This window comes from Ailuropoda melanoleuca, chromosome 10 (assembly GCF_002007445.2).
Source record: "Ailuropoda melanoleuca isolate Jingjing chromosome 10, ASM200744v2, whole genome shotgun sequence".
Taxonomy (NCBI): domain Eukaryota; kingdom Metazoa; phylum Chordata; class Mammalia; order Carnivora; family Ursidae; genus Ailuropoda; species Ailuropoda melanoleuca.
In genome coordinates, this window is record NC_048227.1 from 25,340,310 (window position 1) to 25,368,151 (window position 27,842).

Below are 27,842 nucleotides of genomic sequence, written 5' to 3' on the forward strand. Positions count from 1 at the left end.
ACAGAGGGACCTTGGTCTCTTATCTGGCCTGCCAATCCATTCACAGTTTCCTCCCTCTCTTTGTGGAGATAAAATAGAAAAAAACTTGATGGCAGGCAACAAGAGCAGAACAATCGGCCAACTGGTCAACCATAGTATGCATCCTACAGAGTGCCATACCCTCTGTCTGTTGGGTAAACTGATTACAATTCCCCACCCACAGGTGAATAATTGGCCCATGACTAACTGTCTGTGGTAATAACCACTAATAAACGCCAATGACTTAGGATGTGGGACATGGTCTACACCAACTCACCCAAAGAAGACTCTGACCTTGCTGCTGAAGGTCATCTTCTCTGAGCTGCTCCAGTCCCTTGATTCTGGATGAACCCATAAAGCCTAAGTTTGGCTGTTTTCCCTTTTGAGATCCCTATCATGTGCTATTTAGAAACACCCCTTTTTTTTCCTTTGCATTATGAACCAATTAAGAAGTAGAGTCAGAAACAAATTGCTAGCTAACATATCATCTATATTTTTGGTAATATGGGCTGGAGGGTACGGCTTGGACCTATGACCACAATGTGGTTCCCTGATGTCTGCCTTTGAGCCTAGATCCTGGGATTCACTAAAGAGGAGGAGCAGGGGAGCAGAACACTTACCCCACCAGCTGCAAGAGAACTGTGCTTGGGCCTCAGGAGTGGAGACAGAGAGAGGTGGACCCCCACTCCTATCTCCACAAGGCCAGTCCCAAGCCCTGACCCAAGCACGCTGACTCCATGTAAGGCACCCTTGTCCGGGGGAAAGGCCAGTGCCCCAAAAGCCCCAACTGGCTGAGCTAAATAACCACCGGATCCCATCTTCCCAATCTCGCCCATCAGATATGATTATTTCTCCACTCTAGGAGGGGAGGGAGGGGTCAGATGAAGGGAATGATAGACACTTCCTTTTTAATAATTCCAGGGTGGTGGTGGTGGAAATTTCTATTCTTCAGACTAACAAAAATGTTATATTAGAAGAGAAAAGGGACACCTGGGTGGCTCAGTCAGTTAAGCATCTGCCTTTAGCTCAGGTCATGATCCCAGGATCCTGGGATAGAGTCCTGCATTGGGCTCACTGCTCAGCGGGAAGCCTGCCTCTCCCTCTGCCTGCCACTGCCCCTGCTTGTGCTCTCTCTCCCTCTGGCAAGCAAGCAAGCAAGCAAATATATATATATATATATGTAAAATCTTTAACAAAAAAGAGAAGAGAAAGGTTTGCTCTACAGTCCCTGTCAATTTAACTTTCTCCCTTATCTCTCTCTGCAAATCTTTCTCTCCCCCCTTCCTCCTCTTTCCCTCCCTCTCCCTGCCTCTCTCTTGCTCTCTCTCTCTCTCTCCCTCTTTCACAAACACACACACACACACACACACACACACACACACACACTAGGAAGTAAAGGACTTGGATATTAGTCCTCTGAATAAGATAATTAATTTCTTTAAATCTCAGTTTCCCCAAGTGTAAAGTGAGGGACTGTTTCAGCCTTACTTTCCTATGACTCCAGAATCTACAGGAACTTTATTTCAGTCAGAAAGAATTTTATTAAGAAAGAATTCATCAGCTACAGATTGTGCTCTTAAAAAAAACACTTTCTCCCCCTCTACTGGCACTTCTGGCAAACATGTAACATAGAACTTGCAAAGTCATGCCTCTGAGGGCCCAGCAGGTACCAGGAATGAGTTACAGGGGCCAGATGTAGGACAAAAGGGAGTGGTGGGGACTGTGGGTGACCTGGAGCACAAAGGACACCCAATTTTAGCCAACTGCTGTCATGTGGGGAGGAGGGCTCTTGTTGCATGTCCTAATGTTTCAAGAGCAGGAAGACATTGACATTTTGTGTGTGTGTGCAAACCCTGGCTCTTTTAAAAAACATTGCTTAGGCTAAATAAAAGGTATCTGCCAACTCTATTTCACCCACGGTCAGTCACTTGCAATTCTGGCCTACAGTGGCCACATGGATGGTGACTTTCTTATGTCCAGAGACAGCTGTAATCGGAAAAACAGATGCTTGCTGTGTGAGCACTGGTGAGGATCAGGACTTCCCGAGTCTCTTCCCTGCTGCCTGTAGTATTGTCTCACATTCCACTGCTAGAACCGTATCCCCTTGGATCCTCAGGAATTACCCATGTCCACAGACTCCAGGAGACAGCAAGTGTCCCTGGAGGGCCCCCCCCCCAAAATTGTACAACAAGCTTCTGGGGGCTGTTCTTGTTCTAACCTAGTACCCACCTTGGAAACAGCATAGTAACACATACCTCCAACCCATACACCCTTAAAAGCATGGATGCAGGGTAGATTTCACTGCAGTTGTCTCAGGAGATAGGAGAGAGGCTGACATTGCCTTCTGCATGTTAAACTTCCTACTCATCCTCTCCTAATATTCCCTTCTTCTTGCTGACCACCACCTTCAAAAACAAACAAACAAACAAAACCAAAAAAAACAAAACCAAAACAAAAAACAATGTCCAAAGTCTCCAATAGCTTCTCCAGCCAAACTGATCCTGTCATACTGCACATATCCTCAGGATAGCAAATACCTGCTAAGGATAATACTGACAGCCAACAACTACGGAGAACTTAATGAGACGGGCCCTGTTACTAGCACTTTTCAAGTATTTACCTATGAAAATGCTATTATCATTCCGAATATACAAAGGAGGAGACTGAGGCACACAGAGTTTAAGCGACTTGCTCAAATCACACAGGTAGAGGAGTGGGAAATGAAAACCAGACAGTCTGGCTACAAAGTCCATGCGTTTTTTTTTCTTAAAGATTTTATCTATTTGAAAGAGAGAGCACAAGAGAGAGGAAGCACAAGTGGGGGGAGGAGCAGACAGAGAGGGACAAGAGGACTCCCCACTGAGCAGGGAGCCTGATTCAGGGCCTGAACCCAGGGCCCCGAGATCATGACCTGAGCTGAGGCAGACACTTAACTGACTGAGCCACCCAGGCGTCCCCAGAGTCCCAGCATTTAAAAAGGGTTTGGCAAATTTTCTCTGTAAAGGGCCAGACGGTAAATATTTATGGGCCATACCATCCCTGTACCAGTACTCAATGCTGCCATTGTAGCATGAAAGCAGATACGGACAATTTGTAAGTGAATAGCTATGCTCCAATAAACCTTACTCACAAAAATAGGCAGCAGGCTGAAGTTTGCCACTGCTTGCTCTGGAACATAGTATATTGCTCAGCAGAACAAACCTCAGGCTAACCCAAAGAAGTGAGTCCCTTCTAGCATCCCCTTCAACACCACCAATAAGAACATCAGCAGTAGCAGCAACATTTGGACAACACTGGCTTGGGAAGAACCCACAGGAGAATGCTATGTCAGGACAAGGTTAGAGTCCCATGATTTATCCCATCACCCTTGTCAGCAGGTGTGATGGTTCATTTTGTCAACTTGGAGGGTGCTTTGGATGAGATGAACATTTGAATTGGTGGATTTTGAGTAAACAGATTACCCTCCATAACGTGGGTGGGCCTCATCCAATCAGTTGAAGGCCTGAACATAACAAAAAGATGGGCCTTCCCGAGCAAGAGGGAATTCTCCAGCAGACTGCCTTTGGACAGGAACTGCACCAAGTGCTCTCCCGGGACTCCAGCAAACTACCCCACACTGCAGATTTGGACTCACCAGTCTCCATAATCATAGGAGCCAATTCCTTATAATAAATCTCCTTCCAGATAGATATGCATATCCCTTTGGTTCTGTTTCGCTGGACAACACTGACTTATACCACAGGCAATATCTTAGCTAGATAGTTGAGAATATGAACCTGCCTGGGAGTTGGAAGTGCCCAGAACAGGGAGATGAGCACAGGTATAGGAGGTGGGAACACCCAAACTGTCCTCTCCCTGGCTTTGCTCAGGTCTGGCTCAGCTCACTACAGCCATCACTTGAGGGAGCAGTCTGTCTCTCCAGAGCACTACTGGGCTGGTGTGGGCCCAGGACAGTATTTGGACACTTACTCACTGCTTTGGTCTAAAGAGGTGTGGAAAACAGGGCAGTATAAATGTCTCCTGTTGCCATAATGCACCCCCACCCCCTTGTGAAAACAGGGATTCTTAAAATAGTTTGCCAATAATTGTAACATCCCATTACTCCACACTTAGGGCCACAATACTCGAAGATAGAGATATGATGAAGGAGGGATTGGTAGGAGCAGGGAGAAAATGAGAACAAACCAGCCAGTCTTGCTTCAACAACAAAGCCTTCCGGGTACCTCTAGGGTATGAATGCCTGCGCTCTTGACATGTGGGACCAGATACTTTTCTGTTGTGGGGGGCCATCCTCTGCACTGTAGGATGTTTAGAAGATCCTTGATCTCCACCCACTCGATGCCAGTAGCACTCACACCCCACCCCCAAGCTGTGACCAAAAATGTCTCCAGACTTTGCTAAATGTACCCTGTGGGCAAAATCGCTCTTTGTTGAGAACTCTTACATGAAAGGGAATCCCTACATGCCTCTCAAAGCTCAGATTGTTTATATCCAGGGGAACGATGGGCTCATGGCAGGGGATACTTCCCTGGAGCACTAATTGTCCTTGATAGTAATTTAAAGCATTATTTTTATATTAAAACAAATGTGGATATATTACAGAGTAGAATCCCAATCTTAAGGCTGGGAAAAATTTTCATCTGAGGTGGGGCGATTTTGGCTACACTCCCAGAACTCTTGGCAAGTACACATTTACATTTCTCTGCCTTGGGGGAAGCTAATAATAGCTACTGTGTATTGAGTGCCTACCTGGTGCCAGGAGCTCATTGCTTTCCCGCTTGACTGGCACAGCTGGCTACAGTTAGTCCCATTCTGCAGATGAGAAGACTGAGATCCAGGGAGGTCATGAAACTTTTTGGGAGACTGGTGGTTGCTCAGCCATAAAGCTGGTGTTGGAACCCACCTGTCCCATCAAGCTCCTTCCTAATGGGCTTCTGGGAAAATCTGTGAAAAGGTGAGCAGCATCCCGGCACTGTTTGGCGGGGTGGTTTAAGAAAAGGAAAGGCTTTGTTAAAACTGACAAGCTCTTAGCCCTTTTTGGGAGAAGAAAGAGTGAGTTTCTGAAGCCACATGCTAAGAAGGGCAGAATTGCCAAGGTGGGTGGAGCCCACTCCTTGAGAGGGAAATGATCGGTCAGATTGGCAGCACCGGCCCAAGACTCCAGAGTCACAGCCCAAGATGCTCCTGAGTTGCTCCCACCAGCCCCAGCTGGGACATTCCTTCGGGAAGTTTATCTTCCTGGCTTTGATTTATGGATTCCTTCTCCGTGCTTCAGCAGTGCCTGTGGCTGCTGTAGGGACAAGTGGCTCCCTACCTTTAGTCACTGGAGGAACTCCTATAGACTGTCATCTCCGTGAACCACTCATAGTCTGATCTACTCACTACCTCTATTTCTTTAAATGGACCCACTCTTAAAGAATGGAAAAAAACCAAGACCCATCTATACGCTGCCTACAAGAGACCCATTTTAGACCTAAAGACACCTGCAGATGGAAAGTGAGAGGATATAAAAGCATCTATCATGCAAATGGATGTCAAAAGAAAGCCAGAGTAGCAATATTTATATCAGACAAAGGAGGACACTAGGCAATAATATAGGGGACAATCCAACAAGAAGATATAATAATTGTAAATATTTATGCACCCAACATAGGTGCATCCAAATACATAAAACAGTTAATAACAAACTTAAAAGGAACTAATTGATAATGACAAAATAATAGTAGGAGACTTTATTTTTTAAAAAAACTTTATTTATTTATATATTTATTTGACAGAGAGAGAGAGCACAAGCAGGTGGAGCGGCAGGCAGAGGGAAAGGGAGAAGCAGGTTCCCCAAATGAACAGGGAGACTGATGCAGGGCTTGATCCCAAGACCCTGGGATCATGACCTGAGCTGCAGGCAGATGCTTAACCAACTGAGCCACCCAGGTGCCCCAATAGTAGGGGACTTTAACACCCCACTTACAGCAATGGACAGATCATCTAAACAGAATATCAACAAGGAAACAATGGCTTTAAACAGCACACTGGAACAGATAGATTTAACAGATGTATTCAGAACATTCCATCTTAAAGCAGCAAAATACATATTCTTTTCAAGTGCACACAGAACATCTCCAGAACAGATCACATATTAGCCCATAAAACAAACCTCAACAAATTCAAGAAGGTTGAAATCACCATGCCTATTTTCTGACCCCAACACTATGAAAGTGGAAGTTAACCACAAGAAGAAAATCAGGAAAGGCCCAAATGCACGAAGGTTAAATAACATGCTATTAAACAATGAATGACCAACAAGGAAACAGAAGAAGAAATAAAAAAGTACATGGAGACAAATGAAAATGAAAACACCAAGTTCCAAAACCTCTGGGATTCAGCAAAAGCAGTTCTAAGAGGAAAGATTATAGCAATACAGGCCAATCTCAAGCAACCTAACCTTGCACCTAAAGGGGCTAGAAAAAGAACAGCAAACAAAACCTAAGACCAGCAGAAGGAAGGAAATAATAAAGATAAGAGCAGAAACAAATGATATAGAAACTAGAAAAATAATAACACAGATCAATAAAACCAGGAGCTGGTTCTTTGGGGAAAAAAATCAATAAAATTGATAAACCTCTACCCAGACGCAACAAGAAAAAAAGAGAATGGACTCAAATCAACAAAATCACCAATGAGAGAGAAGAAATTACAATCAATACCACAGAAATACAAGCAATCATAAGAGAATATTATGAAAAACTATATGCCAACAAACTAGACAACCTGGAAGAAATGGACAAATTCCTAGAAACATATAAAGTACCAAAACTGAAGCAGGAAGAAATAGAAAATTTGGACTGATAACCAGCCAAGAAATTGAATCAGTAATCAAAAAACTTCCCAACAAACAAAAGTCCAGGACCAGATGGCTTCACAGGAAATTTCTACCAAACATTTAAAGAATAATTCAACCTTTTCTTCCTAAACTATTCCAAAAAATAGAAAAGGAAAGAAAACTTCCAAATTCATTCTATGAGGCCAACATTACTCTGATACCAAAACCAGATAAAGATACCACTAAAAACGTGAGGTATAGGCCAGTATCTCTGATGAATACAGATGTAAAAATTCTCAACAAAGTATAAGCAAACTGAAACCAACAACACATTAAAAAATCACTCACCATGATCAAGTGGGGCTCATTCCTGGAATGAAACGGTGGTTCAATATATGAAAATCAATCATATATTGACAGGTATATAATGTGATACATCGCATCAATAGAGAAAGGATAAGAATCATATGATCACTTCAATAGACACAGAAAAACAATTTGACAAAATACAACATCCATTCATGATAAAAAACCCTGAACAAAGTAGGTTTAGAGGGAATATAAACATAATAAAGGCCATATATGAAAAACTCACAGCTAACATCATCTTCAATGGGGAAAAACTGAGAGCTTTCTTCCCCTAAGGTCGGGAACGAGATACGGAAGTCCACTCTCATTCAACATAGCCCTGGAAGTCCTAGCCACAGCAATCGGACAACAAAAAGAAATAAAAGGCATCCAAATCACTAAGGAAGAAGCAAAACTTTCACTCTTTGCAGATGACATGATACTTATATAGAGAAAACCCTAAAGACTCCACCGAAAACCTACTAGAATTTATAAACAAATTTAGTAAAGTCACAGGGTACACTATCTATGGACAGAAATATGTTGTATTTCCAATAATGAAGCAGTAGAAAGAGAAATTACGAAAACAATCCCATTTGCAAATGCACCAAAAATGATAAGCTATCTAGGAATAAAACTAACCAAAGAGGCAAAAGACCTGTACTCTGAAAACTACAAAACACTGATGAAAGAAATTGAAGAGGAAAAAATAAAAAGAAAGAAAATGAAGAGGACACAAAGAAATGGGAAAAAAATTCCATGCTCATGGACTGGAAGAAAAAATATTATTAAAATGTCTGTACTACCCAAAGCAATCGAAACATTTAACACAATCCCTATCAAAATACCAACAGTATTTTCTACAGAACTAGAACAAGAACCTGAAATTTGTATGGAACCACAGAAGACCCCAAGTAGCCAAAGCAACCTTGAGAAAAAAAAGCAAAGCTAGAAGCATCACATTCTGGACTTCCAGTTGTATTACAAAGCTGAAATCATCAAGACAGTATGGTACTGGCACAAAAAAAACAGACACATGGATCAATGGAGCAGAACAGAAAATCCAGAAATAAACCCACAATTATATGATCAATTAATCTTCGACAAAGAAGGAAAAAATGCCCAATGGGAAAAAGACAGCCTCTTCAATAAATTGTTTTGGGAAAACTGGGTAGCAACATGCAAAAGAATGAAACTGGACCACTTTCTTACACCATACACAAAATATGCTCAAAATAGATGAAAGACTTAAATGTGAGACCTGAAACCATAATAATCCTGGAAGAGAACACAGGCAGTTAGTTCTTTGACATCAACTGTAGCAACTTCTTTCTAGATATGTCTCCTGAGGCAAAGGAAATAAAAGCAAAAATAAACTATTGGTACATCATCAAAATAAAAAGCTTCTGGGGTGCCTGGGTGACGCAATGGGTTGGGGCATCCAACTTTTGGTTTTGGCTCAGGTTGCGATCTCTGGGTGGTGTGATCAGCCCCATGCCTGACTCCATGCTAAGTGGGCTCAGTCTGCTTGACAGTCTCTCTCCGTCTCCCTCTGCCCCCTCCCCTCTGTGTGTGCACACACTCTCCAATAAATAAATAAGTCTTAAAAAAATTAAAAAATAAATTAAAAGCTTCTGCACAGTGAAGGAAACAATTAACAAAACTAAAAGGCAACCTACGGAACGGGAGAAGATATTTGCAAATGATGTATCTGATAAGGGGTTAGTATCCAAAATATATAAAGAACTTACAAAATTCAACACCCAAAAAACAAATAATGCAATTAAAAAAATGGTCAAAAGACATGAACAAACATTTCTCTAAAGAAGACATCCAGATGGCCAACAGACACATGAAAAGAGCTCAACATTGCTCATCATCAGGGAAATACAAATCAAAACCACAATGAGATATCACCTCCCACCTGCCAGAATGGCTACAATCAAAAGCACAATAAACAACAGGTGTTGGCGAGGATGTGGAGAAAGGAGAACACTCCTACAATGCAAACTGATACAGCCACTCTGGAGAACAACATGGCGCTTCCTTAAAAAGTTGAAAATAGAACCACCACATGATCCAGCCATTGCACTACCGGGCACTTCCCAAACTACACAAGAACACTAATTCAAAGGGATGCACGCACCCCTATGTTTATAGCAGCATTATTTATAATAGCCAAGATATGGAAGCAGCCCAAGCGTCCATGGCTAGATGAATGGGTAAAGAAGATGGCTAAGACTTTCTCCCTGGTGTCGTCGTTGTAACTGAAAACGACTACTTCTCTACCGATAACTCACTGCCATTAGTGGTCATACCAGAAACCATGCGGCTTTAACAGTGTTACAGGTTTTCCACCTGAGGACACATGCAAACAGATGGCAGGTTGTTATGGACTCAGCGTTGCCTCTCAAAAAGTCATATGTACAAATCCTAACCCCCAGTAACTCAGAAGGTAACTGTATTTGGTTTAGGGTCTTTAAAGAGATGATTAAGTTACAATGAGTTCATGGTGGTCATCCACTCTGAGTGGTGTCCTCCGAACAAGAGGAAATGAGGACAGAGGAAAACGAATAGAGGAAAACCCATGTAAAGACCCAGGGAGAAGACAGACATCTACGAGACGAGAAGCCTGAGAAGGGACAATTCTTGTTGACACCTTTGCCTTGGACATCCAGCTCCCAGAACGATGAGAAAATAAAATGTCTGCCTTTTAAGCCACCCAGCCTGTGGTACTTTGTATGGCAGGCCTAGCAAAAGAATACTGGGGTTACTAGCCATGGAACCTCGAGCAAGTTACTTTGCCTCTTGAAGCCTGGGTTTTCTTATCTCTCCAAGATGGGGTAACAGGACAGTCTACATTACGGAATTGTGAAGGAAATAAAAAATATGTCCAACATGGCTAGTTACCAAAGGTCCTGGTACAGAACAGGACTCAAATTAACAACATAGGCAAGAAGAAAAATAAACAACAAAAAAAAACCACCCAAATTTTTATTATCACAATAGTTGGAATGCTCTCTGGACCCTGGAGGACTTGAAGATGTTCGTGACCTTTATCGCCAAAGAGATAATCAAGAGTTGGGTGCTAAGCACGAAAGGCTCCATCTCCCACACTAACCAACTGGAGGGGGGCGGGCAGGGGCATAGGAAACAAACTCATCACTCCTCTTGCCTCTTCCCCAAAGTTATCCAGATGTTCTAAAACCACCCAGTTACAGGGGCGTGTGGGTGGCTCAGTCAGTGGAGTGTCTGACTCTTGGTTTGGGCTCAGGTCAAGATCTCATGGGTCACGAGATCAAGTCCTGAGTTGGGCTCGAGCTCAGTGTGAGTCTGCTGGAGATTCTCTCCCTCTGCCCCTCTACCCACTTGGGCCTGTTCTCTCTTTCTCTCTCAAATAAATAAATTTTAAAAAAATCCACCCCATTAGAGGGTCCCCCACCTTCTTTTCCCACTCAACTCCTTCTTCATCAGGATGGCTATTTCCCCGGCCCCATCCCCACCTCCACCCCCTGCAATCTTTCAGTGTGTTCTGGGACCCCTTTCACATCCATCCCTACAGACCCCTTAAGTGCTTACCTGGGGCCCACCGCTTATAAATTGTAGAGCCAGGCTTTGACCCCAGGCCTATGTGACCCTTGACACATCCCAGGAGTGAGACAGATTAAAGGAGGACTTTGGTTTGCCAAAAATAGTAACAATCCACCCATTAATTATAATTTCTACTCATTAATTACAGTGATGGATGATAATGATTAAGCATAACATAAGGTTTTTGCTGACATAGTAATGGCAGTCGTGGTGTCTGTTTGCTGAACACTTACTATATGCCCACACTTCATGCGCATGTACGATTCCTTTGGATTCCTCCGATCAGCCTTCCATGTTGACGGTTTTATTATGCTCATTTCATACCCGAGGGCACTGAATCGTGGAGCCCACACATCTACTGTCTAACGGATTCTGAGAGAGACGGGGTGGGGCGGGGAGCAGGGAAAGAAAAGACAAAGATAATGCTGGAGAGGAGAGAAAAGGCACAGGGAAGTGCTTTTCTTATTTCCTCCTGGGTCCCCCACACAATAGCAGGACTGCATCATCCAAGTTTCTCTTCTTCCTGAGACTTGGACACCCCTCCACCCTGGAAGTAGGGCGAGCCGTACAGCTCATGCAGCCAGTGTTCTCCTGATCTATCCCCGCTGGGCTAGTTTGCTAGGGCTGCCTCAACAAACAACCAGAGCCTGAGAAGCTTCAACAAAGGTCTCTCCTCCAAACAGCATCACATGGGGGGCTTGGGCTTCAACATATTTGAAGGTGTGAGATGATAGAAAGTGCTTACATTGGTCTCTGCCCCTGGTTCCTCACACAGAGCTCCTAAAACCCTTATAATTTCCCAAGTGGTAAGAGTGCTGGGAGCATCTTTTGTTCTACTGAGGTGACTCTCGTGGCTCCTGGGTGGGGGCTGGTCACCAGAAAGGCCAAGTCATGATTAGAAGCTTGGAATTTTCAGCAGCCCCCCACCCCATCCTACCTGCCTAATTCTCCGGAGAGGAGAGAGAGGTGAGGGGTAGAAACAGAGTTAGTATTCGGTCGTGCCTACTGAGGAAGCCTCCATAAAATCCCAATAGTATGGGTTTTAGGAGAGTCCAGATTAGGGAACATGTCTATGCCTGAGAGGGTGACACAGCCCAATTCCAGGGGGACAGAAACTCCTGTGCTTGGGACCCTCCCAGACCTTCCCCGATGTATCTCTTCATCTGACTACCCATCTGTATCCTTTGTCATACCCTTTAATAAACTGCTCGAGGTAAGTAAGTGTTGCCCTATGTTCCAAGAGTTGTTCTGGCAAATAATGGGACCCACGTGGGGGAGGTCATGGGAACCTCTGATTTGTAGCCAAGTGGGACAGAAGTTGTGGGACCTACTACTTGGGAGAGGAGGCAGTCTTGTGGGACCAAGCCTTTACCCTGGGGATATGATGCTAGCTCCAGGTACACAGTGTCAGAATTGAGTTGTAGGACATCCAGCTGTGTCCCGGAATTGCTTGGTGGTGTGGGAAGAGCCCCACCTCTTGTGTCTGAAGCGTTGTGTGGTAGTCGTGTGAGAGCAAAGGAGATGCATGGCAGGAGGACTGGGGTTTTTCCTTTGTGGGGTGGGGCGGGTAGTGGTGGTGGGGGGGACACACATATTCAGCCCATATGACAATGGTCTTCTCCCTGTGTCTCTCCACACCATCTTCCCTCTGCCTAAATGCCCCCTTTTTATAAGACACTAAGGAATGAGCACCTACCCTAATGACCACATTTCAACCTCTGTAATGACTCTATTTCCAAATAAGGTCACATTCTGAGATACTGACATCAGCACTTCAACATATGAATTTGGGGGCCACACAGTTCAACCCGTAACACCAGCCACATGAGTGTGCGTCTTAGGTTACGGACATTTCTTGACAGTCCAGCCCCACTAGGGTTCCACATCCTTTTCCAATATGAAAATATCCTCCAATCCAGCCCAAACCTTCTCCCATCACAGTTTAAGTTAATTGCCTTTCAATATCCTAAAATAACAATATTCTCTCTTTTGAGCCTTAAGTTTTGGACTCTCTTTGTAGCTGAACAAACCCCCCCCCCCCCGCCAATTAAAGGACACAAAGAAAGGGAACTGAGAAGAGAGACTGGGGGCAGGGTATTCAAATCATTGTCTTTAGTTCAAAATGTGAGCCAGATGCTATCAAGGACTGGATAAGGAAGGTATACTCATGGTTGTGGTTCAGAAGCCTGAGAGCTTTGGTTTAAAAATAGGCGAACTGAAATAAACACTGAGAGCTACTCAGATGGCACCGAAATAGAGTGGTAATTGATCTAATGCAACTTTTGCCTCGGATAACATCATTATTTGTGAAATTATGTCAGTGTTGCTGCTGCCAAGTCAGCAAGCACTTACAGGACGTGACTTCTAATTTAGGAATTGGACTATTTGTGGCTCATCTTCGAAGACAGCAGGAACTCAGTGGACACCGGGGGCCAGACTTCTGAAAGTGCACAGGTTTCAGCTTTAAATTTGCAACCTCGGAATGCAGGGGAGGTGTCCTCTCCCAGTGTCCCTTTTGAGGAGGGACTCGCTGCCTGGTTCTAGGGAGTGTGGCTGGAAGATCGCCCCCAGCTATCAGTTCCTTCAAGGTCGGCCTTGGCTGCAGGTCAGCCCACATAGCCTGTGACTTAATGAAACAGGGGTATGAGCTAAGAACCCACTCGCATCACTCCAGTGTGACCTGGTACTTGCTCCAGAGCTAAGTCCTGCCTGCCTTATGATTCCAATTCTTACTGTAGCTCCCACCTGCTTCTTCCTCCTTCCTCTTCCAGGTGGAGATTCCTAACACCTCAGACCCTAGACCCCAACTCAACATCTGCTTCCAGAAGCCTGACCTGCCACAGGGCCCTCCGCAGTTTCCACCTGTACCTGTGGCACTCCCGAAGGTAAGAGGGTGGAGCTGGCTGTAGGATTCTCTGCTGGAATTTCAAGTGGGAGAATCTTTTAGATTATTCAAGAATATAATACCAGATTTCCGTTCATTTGGCTTACACAAAATAAGGCACACGTGTAAAGCTTTTGTTAGAAAGGACAGCCATTCCCTTATTGACATTTTTTCTCCGCAACTGTCTGGATCCAGCCACTGTCCGAGGTACTGTGACCGCCACGGTACACGGGACAGACAGGTTCTCAGAGCTGAGGTTCTAGGGGAGGAGAGCAACAGTCCGAGGAACTGTGACCGCCACGGTACACGGGACAGACAGGTTCTCAGAGCTGAGGTTCTAGGGGAGGAGAGCAACAGTCCGAGGTACTGTGACTGCCACGGTACACGGGACAGACAGGTTCTCAGAGCTGAGGTTCTAGGGGAGGAGAAGCAACAACATAGAGATGCGTGAGGGTGTTGACGAGGACATATAAATCTTTAAAACCCATGACGAAAATAAGATCGGGGATGGTACTGGTGACTGGGATCTGGAAAGAGTCTTTGGATAAAATGGCCAAGGGGGACCTCTGAAGGAGGTGGCAGTAGTGTTGAGACATGAAGGACCAAGGCAGGCAATCCAGATAAAACTTTAGCCCTTGGAACTGAAAAGACCCAAAAGTTCCTATTCAAAGCTGAGTTTAACCGACAGCATCATCTAGAGGATGGAGGGGACCACTCTGCCAATGTGAGCTGGTCAGCTGGACCACTGACCATGCCTGGTGGCCTCCATGGAGACTGAATCACGAACTGGACGGCCACAGAGATTTGGCCCAGATTGGAAACAGCTCATCAAAGTGATTCTTGATTCTCACATTTGATTTTTATGTAGAAATGGTGGAGAAAGTGGCTCATCTACTCCCTTGGTTTATGCTGTAGGTCAGAGATGACAGGGTTCCCAATTAACAGGCATTTAAACTACCCCTTATGATCTTTGCTGGGCTTTCTTGCTTGATTTTTTTTTTAACTTTGTCCAATTCTTGGCAACTCGATTTTAAAGGTCATTGTATTAACTGCAAAGATGAATCAAGGGGTGAGGTCATGTTTCACCCAGAGAAACCCTTTTGTCTTGTGTGCTGTCATTTCCATGGCCCATCGATGCAGATCTAGGCTTCAAAAAGATAATTCTATTTCAACATAGTATTCTTTGGGGGAAAAGAACTGCCTTCCCTTCCAAAACCCAGCTTTGCCTTCTCATCAAAGGAAGACTTTGTGGCGCGTTTGTCTCCCTCGTATCTGGGAGAGCAGCTGGGCTCACCAGCCCTACTCCAGCTGAAGAGAGCTGTGGACTTTATTGTAATCACCTTGTTGAAATATTTGGAATTGTATAGCAAGAGACTGGTTCTATGTTGCCATAATTTATGACAAAGACCTGAATAAATCCCCAGACATGGATTTTCTATAAAATCCTTCCTTGTGAAACTTTGTTGCACTGCAAAAATGAAAAAAAAAAAAGAGAGAGAAGAGAGGGAAAAGGGGAGAAAAAAAAAGCCCACAAGATATATATAAATCTCTGAGGATGCCATTTCCATTCATCACATTTACTGTAAAACATGGATTTTATTTGGATGGAAAAAGAATGAATCATAGTGGTTTTAGCATCTAATGTGGAGCTTGCTTGTAGCACTTCCCTCCGATCTTTCTGCTTCCTCAAGATCAACTGAATATGGAAGGAAGAAGCTTGCAAAGAATACTTTCTATCAACCCTAGAATGTTCTGTTAGGATGGGCATTGGGAGATGGAGGGAAATCTCCTTTTTTGTGCCCTTTACCAGGGACAGCTATTAGTCTGTGAATGTTTAGAATACTTCCTAGTTGCAGCAAGAAGTATATTTTACTTATTCAAATTATATTCTCTGAGGTGGATAGTGGGGAGAGCAAGGGGCAGGGGAGGGACAGAAAGGGAGAGAGAGAGTGAAGAAAGAGAAGGAGGCCAAGCCAGAGGAGGGAGAATCTTTTAAAACGTATAGCTTATTTCAACTTCCATCGCCCTCATAGCCTGAGAAAGCAGGAGATGGAAAATCTGACTCTAAGATCCCCCTTTTGTCCTTCTGGCTCTTGCAGTATGAGCATCTCCCCACGCCGAGTGTCAGACTGCTGTTTTTCTTCACTATGATCCCTTCAACACGACTCAACCTCCTGATCGGTGGTTCAGCCCAAGACACAGTGATCTTTGCCAGATAGAGGCAAAGTGGACTGTGTTGCACACACTGAGAAACTATCCACTGCCTCACGGCATGGATAATTGAAGAGGACTTTTAAGTGAAATTATGCTTTTCCATGATTGTTTCCTCATACGATGACTTTGGAATCTAACTACCTCTTAAGATCCTTCTCCACTGGGGTCCCCCTAAGTGAACAGACAGGGATTACAGAAGAGTTAAACATTTTTCATTAATTATTTGTCAAATACTTACTGAGAATGTCCTCTGTGCCAGGCACTGTGTTGAGCTTGGAAGATATTACATGATGATGCAAAGAGAAGTTTCTCTCCAGTCTTTTCATGCAATCCCAGGGTTTAAAAGCTGAGGAGACCCTTGGAAAATATCCTCTACCAACAACAACGCTGAGCAACCTTTTGCACAAAGGACTGCTTTGGGGAAAATAAACACGTTTTTCGGCCACATTCTTTTGGTTCATTCAAAGTGAATTCAAATTGAAAATGGTTTTATTGAGTTTCTTGGAGGGAACGGGACATTCTCAAAACAGAGCTTACTTATTTGATTAAATAGAAGGCTGTCAATAAAGGATTTGACATGGCTTTTTGGCCACAAAAAGGCTAATCTTTGGGCATACTTGAGAAGTAGGCCCATGGAGTTGGCTTTTAGATGGTTCAATGTGAAATTAGATCATGGACTGTATCCCAGCATTTAGGCAGGTCACAAGTGGCCCAGAGACTGTGCTCACTTATCCAGGAGGTAGTGAGGGGGGGTGTTGTAGCTGATTCCATTTTTCATCTTCTCCAGCATATTGTGTAATAACTGGGTCCCTCTCCTGGGTTATGTGTCTGTGTTATTTAGAACTCTTTTGATTGCAAGAGACCAAAAGAAAAAAAAATATGAAAAAAAAAAGAAGGGGAGATGTAAAATCTCACATGAACTCAAAAGCCCAGGTGTTCGGTTCAGGCATGATAGAAGTCAGATGTTCAAGTCATTGACGCGGTGCTTGACTTTCCCTTTTCTCAATCTCTGCTTTCCTCTCTGGCAGCTTCACTCCTAGGCACACTCTTTCTGTGTGCACCCATGACCCACTAAGCAGAGCTGGGCTTATACCCTCCCAAATCCAAATCTAGCAGGGAAGATTTGCCTCTCTCTAGGTCAGGCCTGCCCCAGTTCTAGAATGAGAGCTGATGGATTCTGCCTCGTCTCAGTGGTCTCATTGGCCAGAATGGTCCACTGCTCAGAGATCGGGCCAGATTCACATAAACCATATAGACAGAGAGTGAGGAGAATGATTCTCTAAGGAAAATTGGACTGTTGCTTCCTGGATGAAGTTGGGGCTGGGGTGGGTGTGATCCTGGAAATACAAAGAAAGACTCTCTACCGTACTTTTGTCTATTTGGCTGCTCATTCATCCACTCACCGACCCATTCGTTCATCCACCCACCCACCCACCCACCTATCTATCCATCCACTCACCCACCAGTCACCCAGATAAACTAGCTAACTGATGACTGCTCTTCCCTTTACTGTAGACAGCAATTAAGCTTCCAGTGCATGGCATATCAGGAGTTAAGACCATTTTTTCAATAAATGAATAAATGATTTTCCTTATATCCTAATTTTATATACATTAAAAAGGCATATCACAATGGTTGATACACAGCCGGGATCTGCGCCCATCTCTTCAACTATGTTTTTCTCAGGAAGATGTTGCCTCATGTGCTGGGGAGCAGGGGAGTCCCCCACAAGGCAGACGTATTTGAATTATTGCCTAAACACAATGGCATCGTACAAGGGTATACTTATCTGTGGTTTTATTAACCAGTGTTCATTTTTATCCCAAAATCATATCCATCTTTTCAAAAGAAAAGTTTACCCTCATTATAATGCCACATCACAGCAAAAAGTCCCAAATATAAATAACAATTTTAATGTCAAAAGCTAGGCACATTCTGTTATTGTGCATAGCTCTCATCCCTGAAGCTACTACCCAAACTATTGAAATATACCTCAAAATACGTGTGTCTTAATAAGGCTTTAGGGATAACCATGATATTGGTGGATGGAATTAGAATAGAGGGCATCTGGAATAATTCCATGAGAAATGCCTTAGTATGGACCCAACAAAGTTTAAAGCCATAGGGATGGGAGGTGGGGTGATCAAACATGCTTTCACCATCATCTTTAAGATTCTTTTGCAATTATATATATTTGTATATTTATATCTTATTTATATATTTATATTTTGCATATATATACACACATATATACATACATATATATACACACACATATATATATATGTATGTATATTTCTTTTTTGCCAAATTTAGGTGCCTTATAAGCCCAAGCCTATTTGATACATGTTTAATCTGGACTGTAGCTGTGTTATCATAGTGTTTTGTGTCCAAGGATTCTAAGACGTGAGTTTAGCATGGAATTTACAATTGACTATTGAAAGAGGAAAAAAAATGACTGTGAGCTAGGAGTCTTTGGTTTATTCATTTGCTCAGCAAATATTAATTGAGTACCTACCATGTGTCCGGCACTGTTCTGGGATACAACAGTGAATGAAGCAAACAGACACGAATTCTTTCCTTCATGGAACTTAGAGCTTGTTTCTGTCATTCAGGAGTGATTTGCGTTTTGATGTACCAATCACCCTCTGTGGGCATCTGCTTTCCTGTTTGTAGTATGAGAGCTGAGTCAACTCTCAACACAAGTAAGAGAAAGGGACCGCTTAAAGCAGGAGGCTTGGGAAAAGGAAAACCCAGAGGACAGAGTACCTCTGTTCAAACACGGAGAAAGGGTTCTGTTTATGGACAAGTATAACTGATCTGTGTGGCTCCCTAGGATAGAATGAGGGGCAGTGGAGACAGAGCTTAACCACATATAAATAGCTCGTTGAGTTAGTGAGTTCTCTGTTACTGGAAGTGTGCAACCAGAATGCTGGAAAAGGTATCAGGCTTTCAAACACCCTTCCAAATATGAAAGTATAAGCATAATTAACACTACCCTCCACCACCTTGGTACTGCGCCATTTGGCCCATGGGACCTCCATGTTTGCCGCAAGAGAAGAAGACAGGGTAGGAGGAGGGCTCCTAACTACCTCAGCCAGGAGGTAACAGCTCGTTTCTGCTCACAGCCCATCAGCCAGAGTGAATCTCATGGCCCAGAACTAACATCAAGTAAGACAAGGAAACGTAAGAAAGAACGTGAATATATGGTGAACACCTTCTCTGTTGAGTAAGATTTTGTAAAAATGGAGACAACGACAATAATAGCTATTTCAGAGTTATTTTTAGAATTAAATGAGCTAAAATGGATTAGCTTATTTAATCACATGTCATCCAGTGACTGACATTCAAAAGAAAAAAAAAAATGAACCACCGAGTTTTCTGGCAGGACCAACAGAGAAGGTGCCCTACAGAGTCCCTGGAAGGAGTTGCTTGAAAGGGGCTGGTCTTACATGGTCACACCCCCACGCCTTGACTTGATGCCTTTCATTCCAGCATCAGAGCCCCGCCGCTGCCACCCTGTACATCTCTGGGTCTGGTGCAGCCAGGGGATGCGAGGTCAGGAGTTGACATGGAAAGGCCAGTTGGGAAGCCTCCAGTGACAATGTCAGCCACGCCGACCCTGAGGGGGAAGGAGGCAGCATGGGCTTGCTCTTAGAGAGTCAGAGAGGCGGTTTCCCCTCAGTGGAGCATCCTAGGAGCAGGCTGCCCATCAGAATTTGAAATGAATTCAATTTAGCCTTCTGTGATTGCTTATTTGATTCCTGACGATGACATGCAGTTAGGAAGGAAATTGACATTCTGTCATTTCTGTTCCAACAAAGCAAACTCTAATGAGTTCCCTCCTAGGTACTTTGTGGTAGCCAGGCCACCTGCTCTTCTGACAGGGAGAAATTAGCAAGTACGGGGATCTGAGATAGAGAATCCTCAGCTTCATGCTTTTTAGAGCATTATGAATGGATGAATAAGATAGACAGTCAGGGGTACACCTAAACCTCCTTTTCCCCAGATACTACAATAGACCTCCTTTCTAAGAGCACTCAGGGTGGCTTTCTGCTATAGAAATATGAATTCTCTTACTTGTTATCCAGAGATCATTTATGTTCAAGGTCATTTAAAAAAAAATCTCGAACAATTTAAGAGTCTAGAGTCATCCCCAGTGAATCATAAAAGGCCCGAGAGTTCCCAACACAGGAAAGTGTTTGTCATGTCACGGCGACCCAATGTCCCCCTTATCCAAGCCTTTATATGACCACCACATAATGAATTATGCCCATGAAGATGTGAGAAAGGTGAGCCCATCTGAGTTAAGGAGAGGCCAGTCAGGCAAATGGGATGGGGCTGGACAAGATTCTCCGAACATGGCTGAAGGGTCAGCAAGAGCTTTGCGTCTTATCAGTGAAAGAAGAAAACCCACAGGAACTTAAATGGAAGGCTCTAATGTCAATATCCATGGAAACGGAGCCTTCCATGTATCTTGGATAGATGTGATTTAGAGGATAGTCCCATGAAATGGTGAGAAAAAAATGTGAGCATGAAACCATAGAACAGAGTGCTTCTCTACGGGGGCAATTTCGCCCTCTCCTCTCAGAGAACACCTGGCAATATAAAAACATTTTTGGTTGCCACACCCAGAGGGGAGGGGGTGACTGGCATCTAACGAGCATCCTACAACACCAGCAAAACTGCGTACGAGACGGAATGATCTGGTCCACAGTGTGGACAGCACTGAGCTTGAGAGACTGCTCTACGGAGCAAGGGGCCAGGCACGGGATGGGGACGGCTTCAGACAAGCAGGGTCTGTTGCTTTTGCAAAGACTGTGTCCACTGCCCTTGGGAAAACCTCATGGTGAGTCAAGAAAGGTGAAATCGTCCGATGTTGGCTCAAAAACCTAATCACGATCCTCTGTTGAAAATCCTCAGCCGACGTCCTACTATTTTTAGGTAGAAGTCCAAGATGCCTCACACAGCCCTCAGGGCCCTGTGCAAATATTTTCCTCGTCCTGCGCAGCAAGGAGGAGAAGAATTAGGAAAGGAACACTGATCAGGTTACCCCCCTCTTCCACGTCATGTTAGTGGAAAAGGGGAGAAAAGGATAATTACAAATGATCTGTTACCAGTGTACCCGCAGACAGCAGGAGGTGGGGGCGACCGTGAATGAACCTCATCAGTAGACCCCATGAGGGTTATCGATAGACTGGCTCTCAAAGAGCAACACATATCCGGTTTGTTTTCAGATATTCAGGGGTCACTAAAACCTAGACGAGAAAGGGGAATCATTCGGACACCCTTCTCCCTCCTCCTCCCTTTAGGGTCCAGTCTTTGTTTCCCACACAGCAGCGCTTGGGATTCTGGAAAATGAGGAAGGTGGATGAGAATTTTGGCAAGTTTGACTGGTGGCTCCCGACTTCAGTATGGCTAAATGTTCCTCAGGAAAGATACACATCACTCCTCCCAGCTTTTCTTTGGGCTTGGATTTGTCTCTCTTTGGCACAGTCCATTCTGAGATGGAACTGATGACAGCCTGGTTTCATCTGGGTCCCAAACCCATGGTTGGCTCGCTGCGCTCCTGTCACCCGTCCCACTGGACTTCGCTCAGGACCTGGAGCATCCTGCTTCCCCTTCCTACAAGTTCTGCCCTCAGGGTGGGTTCCGGGCTCTGTCTTTACTGCTTCTCTTACACACAAACACACACACACACCTGTACATCCACACACATCCATCCACCCAAACCCACACATTCATAACACACACACACATATCCATCCACACATCCACAATCCTCACAAACCCACACATCCACACACATCCCCACACATCCATCAACACACATACACACACACACACACACACACACATATCCATCCATACATCCACAATCCTCACAAACCCACACATCCACACACATCCCCACACATCCATCAACACACATACACACATATCCACACATACACAAACCACACAAAACCACACATCCCCACACATCCATCAACACACATACACACACACACACATCTACACACACATCCATCCACCCAAACCCACACATCCACACACATCCCCACACATCCATCAACACACACACACACACACACACATCTACACACACACATCCATCCACCCAAACCCACACATCCACACACATTCCCAGACATCCTCACACACATCCATACTCAGATAACACACACGCCCATACATCTATCTACACACACATCCATCCACACACTCAACACACACACATCCACACCCATACCCACACATCCACATGTACACACACACACCCCACATTATTTACTCTTGCTCATCTTTCTGATATCAAATCAAACATTATTTTTAGAATGATTTTCCTCACTCTCCCTGACCTTGCTCCTTTTTTTAAAAATATTCCTATGCTTCCCCTGTCACACTTACATTGATTTTTTGAAACAATTTCAAGAGCCTTTATTGAAACCAACATTCATATAGTATCTTAAGGGTGAAATTCTGTTTCAGCAAAACCAGTTTAACAATTCCAAATATATATAAAAACATTTAGGGGCGCCTGGGTGGTGCAGTTGGTTGAGTGTCCAACTCCTGGTTTTGGCTCAGGTTGTGATGGAGCCCTGCGTTGGGCTCCGCACTTAGCGAGGAGTCTGCTTGAGATTCTCTCTCCCTCTCCCTGCCCCTCCCATTTGTGCTCTTGCTGTCTAAAGTAAGTAAATAAATCTTTTTAAAAAACCCAACAAACATTTAAAAATTAATCTTGTGATAGGTGACAATCTCCCTTTTCCCCATTTCATCTGCCATACTTAACTGCACCAAATAAACAGAAAAGACTTTAATCACCTGGACCAAAAAATAAAAATAAAAAAAGGAAAATTGCATTTTGACAAGTGCCAAATGTCCGAAACAATACCCAGAGTCTAATTATGGTGTAACTAAGGCTTCCAACATGACAGTCCACAAAGCCAGTGTGAATCCCCAACATCCTGAGATATCCCGTAGCTTGACTTTGCTAGACTAAGGCTGTATAGTGTAGACTCATGTATTTTTCTATCTTTTGATGAATAGCTCCACGAGGACAGGGGCCCAGTCTGGGCTGCAACTCCATGTACTGCACAAGGCATCTCGCCTAGGGGGGTCCCGGGGGCCTAAAGTAGCCTTCCCTCTGCTGGCCTGGCTGGCCACAGCCGTATGCTTGCCGAGTATCCCCAGCACCCAGTACAGTGCCTGGCACAGAGCCACGGCCCAGAAATGGGGATCGGGGCCACTGTCTGGCTGAGCCCCAGCACCATCCATCACTGAGAGGGGAGGGAAGAGCCACCTTGCAGGCAGAGAGGCCTCCCAGGCCCACACGGCGGGCAGCACCTCCTCATCAGTATGCCGTTCACACGGGTCAGTCATCAGCCAAGCTGCCATCTCAGTAAGTCAGAAGGCTGGGCCACCACTTCCCAAGGACCTGCCAGAGTCCATCTGGGAGCCCATGAGGCTGAGAGCCTGTGGCCATCGGTCTAGCATTCTCAAAAGCAACTGGTGAAAAACATCAATGGATTATGAAAGAAAACAATCCCTTCCTCCTTCCTCTGTAGGTAGAGGCTGAAAGTCACACCCAGTTTCTAAGACTCTGTCTCCTGTGCCCCTAGATAAATAAGATCACCTCCCCAAGCCTTTGTTCTTCATCTGTAAAATGGGGGTGAGAGTAATAGTCCCAACCACCCAAAGTAAATATGGGAATGTGTTTAATGCTGTAACATGGTGCAGAGAACATGGGGTGTGCGTGTGTGTGTGTGTGTTTAATGAATTCTCATAATGGCCCCAGACTGAGCCAAAAGGAAATACACAGACATAGACAGTGAGGACAGCAATCTCCATCTGGGTTGTCTTGATTTGTCTTACTCACACTCCTCTGCCCAGGCCTGTTAGCTCCCATGCAACTACCCAAGTCCTGGACAAACCATCAGAAGAGTTGCCATTGACAGAAGGAAAGAAGGGGCACTTGTACACAATCTTCAGGAGACATGGGCACTCCTGTTCTATCAATACAGGTGTTCCCAAAGCAGCTAGAGAGACCCAGAGCTTACAGTAGAGATGGTACAAGGAGGGGGGTGGGGCACGTGGGCACAACCCAGGCCCCCAGCCAATGGCATTCTCTATTTAGCTGTTTTCTAGATTGGCATTCAGCCACAGTCCTTGTTTAGGGGAAGAGGGAGCTCTTTTGCTAAAACCATACAAGTTAGATGGATGTTTATTTTTTTTTAAAGATTTTATTTATTTATTTGACAGAGATAGAGACAGCCAGCGAGAGAGGGAACACAAGCAGGGGGAGTGGGAGAGGAAGAAGCAGGCTCATAGCAGAGGAGCCTGATGTGGGGCTCGATCCCAGAACGCCGGGATCACGCCCTGAGCCAAAGGCAGATGCTTAACGACTGCGCCACCCAGGCGCCCCTAGATGGATGTTTATTAGCTACTTACTAGAGTAAGATTCTATGAGCATAAAACCACATGGGCTGCTTTGTGTGCAAATATAGCTAGAGAAAGATCCGATTATACTGGGTGCCACTTAAAGCTGGGAAACACCATTCAGAGAAATCTCCCCCTTGAAAATCTTGCATTTTACACTCAAGTGTTTGGGATTTACATGTGTAAATGTGCTTACGTGTCTATGCGTCCCTCTCACAGATATTCCCTGGGGCCCTCTATGCTCAGCACTGTGCTAGGCTCTAGGGGGAGATATGGAATAATACAATACAATCATTTCATAGAAATGGCTAAATCCTAGTGGGGAAGAAAACATATTTAAACATTCATGACAGTATGATTTCTGCATTCAACTAATATCATTGAGCACCTCCTACACGCCAGGAATTATTCTAGGCACAAGGGACACAGCACTGAACAAAGCATAAAAGTGCTTCCTCACATGAAACTTTTGTTCTAGGTGGGGGGAAGGCACAATTTAAAAAAAAAAAAAAAGGAAGCAAAATCAACGTGCATTTTACCCTGGCTAGTGATAAGAAGTTTCAATAACAAAGTCAGGTAAAGGGATGGAGAGTGACGGGAAGGGGTTGCTATTTTCAATTGGGTGGTCAGGAAAGGTTCTGGGGAAAAGATGGTATTTGGGCGAAGAGCTGAGGCAGAATCAAGTAAGATGGTGAACCTTATCAGGTCCAAGGGAAGTGAATCCCATGCAGGTGAGAATGAACGAGCACAAGCCCTGAAACAGAGGGTATTTGGAATGTTCCAGAAGCAGTGGAGAGATCAGTGTGGCTGGAGCAAAGGGAGTGAGGGGGGGTTCGGGAGGGATTAGTGGGGCCAGTTCACGTAATGTGACCTAATAGCTTAATGGCCTTCAGTAGAAAGTAAGCATAAACAAGAGAGGAAAAGTTAACTCTGAGAAACAAAACCCCAAACACCCCCAAACCCAGCTGCTACAATCATGAAATTGGGCGAGCAAGACCTCCAGCTGATTATGCCCACAAGTAAGAACTCATGCACCACTCACTCAGCAGGATGGTTCCAGGGCTGTTTGCACTTGCAGAAGCTGGGGCCCCCACGTCTATGTCTGGTGAGCGGGAGGAACCAGCGAACAGGATGCTGGTCTGCTCCGCTAGCCACCTCCAGAGGTCACGTCTCCCTCCGTCTGACTTCCCAGCACGTTCCCAGGCTTGAGACACCACCTTCTACTCCAGAAGCCGCACATCACCTTTTGCGGCCGCTCTTGTACCTGGAGTGAAAGCACGTGACCTAGTTTCCACCAATCAGATTGCTTTTTGCAGCTTCCCCTTGGAAGCTGGCACCGCCCACAATGGCTGCCGCTCTCATCCCGCTTCCGGGTGGCAGAGTTCCAGCTTAGTGAAGCATCCAGGAGGCGGCCACCTGAGGTCGGCGGGGCCCACTGTGGGCACAGTGATGCCTCTGCTGCACCACTTCTGCACTGTGAGTTTAGAGATGGCCCTGGGTGTCCCTGTCCTTAAAGCCTGTTTGCTCCAACTGTATTAGTTTCCTACCACCGCTGTAACAAATGACCACAAATATGGTGACTTAAAACATCAGACCTTTGTTCTCTCATGGTTCTGGAGGCTAGAAATTCAAAAACTAGGTGTCAGCAGGGCTGCATTCACTCAGGGGGCTCTAGGAGAGAATCCACCCTTTGCTTTTCCACCTTCTGGCGGCTGCTGGCATTCCTTGACTTACGGCCATGTCGCTCCAGGCTCTGATCCCGCAGTGATGCTGTCTTTTTTTCTCTGTATCTCATGAGTGTGTCAACGCTTCTCCAGCCTCGTTCTTATAAGGACACTTATCACTGGGTTTAGGACCCACCTGGAGAATCCCAATTGATCTCCTTACCTCAGGATCCTTAATTACATCTGCAAAAACCCTTTATCCAAATTAGGTCACATTCACGGGTTCTGGGGATTACAGTATGACTTTTTTTTTTTTTTTTTTTTGGCAGGCCACCATTCAATCCACTACACTACCTTTGGGAGATCCTGTGAGCTAACTCATACTTTTTAATACATTTCCTTTTAGCTTATACCAGCCTGAGTTGGTTCTGTTGTTTGCAAACGAGAAGCCTGACATCGACATCACCGTACCTCTGTTTTGATGGTATGTCCCGAGATAGGACAAAGCGTCTGGAATACAGCCCTGCTTAGGATCCCCAGCCTGGGACTCTGGCCTTCCTGTCGGCTCACCTTGACTCCTCTGTCTGTGTAGAGGAGCGAAATGCTGTGTCAGTAGCTCTGTGGTTGAGACATTTTCTTTTCAGCTAAAAGATGTCTCCCTGCCCTACGAAGTTGCAATGCAGACCCCACCACAGAAAGGCCGGTGAGCTGGTCAGCCTTACCACATCAACTATTTATGATTTTGTTAAAAAGTAAAAACCAGAACACACGTACCCACAGAAAGCCACAGAATAAGCGCAAGCCCTCAGAATGCTTCTGGAGAAACAGTGGTATCTCCTCACCTCTCTGGACCTTTGCTCTGACTTCTCAGCAAGCCCCATTGTTTGTCAGCTGGTGTGGGGAGCGGAGTCTCTCCAAGGGAGACTTTCCATCAATCCCTGGAGCCCACTCTGAGGAAGAAAGCAACAACCCGACAAACACGAAAAGCAAGATAGCATGGCGTTGATGCACTTGGGCTCAGGAGCCAGAGGGATCTGGGTGAAACTGGGACCCGGCAGCACTGCTTCCTCCCTGTGTGGCCTTCAGGACCTTATGCACCTCTCTGCGACTCCGTTTTCTCATTCCTGAAGGATATGAATGCCCGCTTTGTTTGTTTGGGTTCTGCTTCTGTTTTTGTGTGGGGGGGTGGATTCAGCAAAGTTCTTTGCTTACTGAGTGTTGGCACCTGTGAGCACGTGAAAACATCTTACCTTCTTTACCTCTGCTGTCGTCCTTCTCATCCCAAAGCATCATCTTGTCATCAGTTATCTGGACATGTACCACCTCTTCGCCCGTTGTGCGTGATGTACCCCACAGGGCCTGGCTCCTGATACGTGTTCATTGAAATTCTGATGTATAAAGCTCTGTCGTTTTGACTGTTGTGTAATCTATGTTTAACAGGTCATAAGGTGACAGGGCCTGATGGATCACTTTGGACACGTATCCTAGAACCATATTTGTCTGGCTTCATCCTACCTACAAAGCCAATCATACCAATTTGCACATAAAGTTCACCAATACCAGCAGTGTCACCATTTCTGGGAGCCTCTGGGGGAATCTCTCACTTGTTCTTCTGAGTCTTGGCTTGGCTGGTGAGGGAAACCTGCTCTTCTCTTTCTGCTTTGAGCTGCACCCTGTGGACGAGGAGGTGAGGACATCGTTAGGGCCAACAGTGATGAGATGGCATTGGAACCACCATGCCACTTCCAAAGTCCCCATCGAAACAAAAATTACTGACCCCACCAATAACCCACTGTGTTATCAGTGTCTCCATAAATTTCATCAAACAACCATCTTGGTTTTAACTCCTTTTTCTGTAGACTGT

At 44.9% G+C, this 27,842-nt stretch overlaps 1 long non-coding RNA gene across 1 annotated transcript; it reads left to right on the forward strand.

The window, feature by feature from the left end:
* Positions 1-13,031: 13,031 nt before the first annotated feature.
* On the forward strand, positions 13,032-27,675 carry LOC117804166. Its single transcript, XR_004628475.1, has 3 exons — positions 13,032-13,231; positions 13,549-13,662; positions 26,385-27,675. It is a non-coding gene; the product is annotated as an uncharacterized LOC117804166 (long non-coding RNA).
* The last annotated feature ends 167 nt before the right edge of the window (positions 27,676-27,842 follow it).